A 2,363-nucleotide genomic window follows, 5' to 3' on the forward strand; every position below is an offset into this window, starting at 1 on the left:
TGACGTTGAAAAACACAGTAGCAAATACTGTGAAAGACAAAACTAACTTTTATTGGGCGAACCTGTGCCCACAAAAACAGGCTACACTTATAGCACAACGATAGCGGCGAACAAGGTCGGCGATCGTCAAAAATCTCATCAGCGGGTCAAGTGCGTCGGCTTTTATAGATCGGTCGTCGAATGTTCCAGATTAACCGCTGGGACCCGCGTGTCTTCCACAAAGTTCTACCATAGAGAAAGAAATTCAACAAGAGGGGACACTCTTCAAAAACTGGCAACAGGAAACACGTCACGCCTAGTTTCAACAACAACCGTCAGTTGACGCGAGCATCAGAAAAAAAAGAATGTGAAATAAACTTCCAGACAACGTTTTATTTTTTTTATTCCTTCCCACTAAAAGTGAAAATGTTTTGCGTGTAAATGAACTTATACTTTGCAACTTTTTGTTTCGTTGCCTAGCAACAAGCTAGCGGCACGCCAGACGCGCGTGCATACGTCATGCGCCAGACAAGCCGCAGGAGTGAGCGAGGCTGGTCGTACGTACGAAGCTCGCGTGCTCGCCGACCCGTCTGTTTTGGATATAGCCCATGTTTTTGGGCTCCCGGCCTTCTCTATGCTTTTCTTGCGTATCGTCTGCATTTCGACACGGCACCACTGCACTACCGGACTACGGCAAGGTGAGAAATTGTGTTTGACAGTGTGCGGCGCATTTTAAGCACATTTAGGCTTAGTTCGAGTGGCGCAGTTAGCGAAAAACAGCTCCGCCGTCCTGGCGCAGTTAATTTGAGTTAATGCCTCGTCCTGGGAGACGTTTGCGGCGCTTTCTATGAGCGCCAACATTACTGTAACTTATTTCGGTAGTTTTGGAGCACGCTTGCCGCACCCGGCTTATTGACGCAGGTAAGCGAAAACCGGCTCGGCCGTGTGACGCATTTGCGCGTGTACATGCGTGTACTACGTCGTAGCGCCTAAGACAAGTTTTCGCGCATTCTGTGGCCCCCAACATTATTGTAACTAACGTCGCTATATTTAGGGTAATTTAGAAGCACGGTTGCCGCGCCCGGCTTATTGACGCAGTTAGCGAAAAGCAGCTCGGCTGTGTGCCGCAGTTTCGCGTGTACTGAATCTTACTGGTAGAAGTTCGTTACGCATTCTCTGACCCGAAAAAGTATTGTAATTTATTTGGTAACTCTTTAGGATATCTTGAGGCTTGCTCGCCGCGCCTGGGGTTGTGAAGGTGTTAGCAAAAAAGCAAGCCGGCCATAGTGAGTTGGTTTTGCGTGTACTGAATTTTAGTGGGACAAGTTTGCGACGCATTTTATAGCCCTGCAACAACATATACCTTATTTCGGTACTCACGCTTCTCGAAAACGCGACGAGCGATTGCCGAGAGTGATAACACGGGAGTGTTGCATGCGCCGGCAGGACGCGTAAAAGATAAGGAGGAGCTCAAGAACATGACATTTATGTATTCTGAGCGACTGAAAACAGGCTATGCGCCCACGAGTCTGACTTCAGTGCGATTAGAAGGCATTCTGCGAGCGTGTAACATGGTCTGGTTGAGCCTGTGTTGTAGCCACCTTTGTGTACTTGGCGTACCATCGTGTCGACTGAGGCCAAGTTGCTTTGGAAACGCGCAGTCACCCGTGTATTTGTGCACTTGAAGTGCAGGAAATAATGCCCGGGAAAGGAGGGCTGCTTGAAAATTTTGTAGCATTGTTTGGGAGGAGTCTTTGCTGCGAAATATACGTAAAAGTGAATTTATCTGTAATGCCGCTCATTCACCACTTACGCACGTTTCGCCTCTACACGCAGTAACTCCTGTTAGGTCAATATGCCAAAATGATACATGCTTGTAATTTACTTTCTTTCAGCTGATGGCATCCGGTGGAGCATCGTACGGCAACGACTGCTGCTTACCTGGTGCCACAACTTTGGATGAATGCAGAAGCCCGGAACGAGCATTTATATAGAGCAAAATAAATGTTTCATCATTTCAGAAGGCGTCTTTCGTTTCCTTTATGAAATTGCACGTGACAGATTCGGTGCAGTCTTGCAAAGGTCAATCGCAATCATTTCTACTTAATAATGAAACGATTCCACGCCAAGGCCACGCGAGGCTCAGCAGAAGCGAAAAGAAAGAAAAAATGAATGCCGCGCCGAGCAGCGGAGCCGGCGCGGCGTGTACCAAGTGGTGTTCAAAACGCGCGCGCCCGAAACCGAAACCGGAAGGAGTCAACAACAACCGCTTGGTGTGCTACAGTCAATTCGGCCGCTGGGCTCTATGGGAGTGTCCGCTCTTGTTGAAATTTCTTTCTCTATGGTTCTACACTATTCGCGTTGCGCATACATTCAATCAGATT

The 2,363-nt window shown here is 48.0% G+C and overlaps 1 long non-coding RNA gene across 1 annotated transcript; it reads left to right on the forward strand.

Moving 5' to 3' along the window:
• The first annotated feature begins 241 nt into the window (after window positions 1-241).
• LOC142566816 (uncharacterized) lies at window positions 242-2,002 on the forward strand. Its single transcript, XR_012825130.1, has 2 exons — window positions 242-677; window positions 1,875-2,002. It is a non-coding gene; the product is annotated as an uncharacterized LOC142566816 (long non-coding RNA).
• Window positions 2,003-2,363: the final 361 nt, after the last annotated feature.

The sequence above is a fragment of the Dermacentor variabilis genome, unplaced genomic scaffold (assembly GCF_050947875.1).
Source record: "Dermacentor variabilis isolate Ectoservices unplaced genomic scaffold, ASM5094787v1 scaffold_13, whole genome shotgun sequence".
NCBI lineage: Eukaryota > Metazoa > Arthropoda > Arachnida > Ixodida > Ixodidae > Dermacentor > Dermacentor variabilis.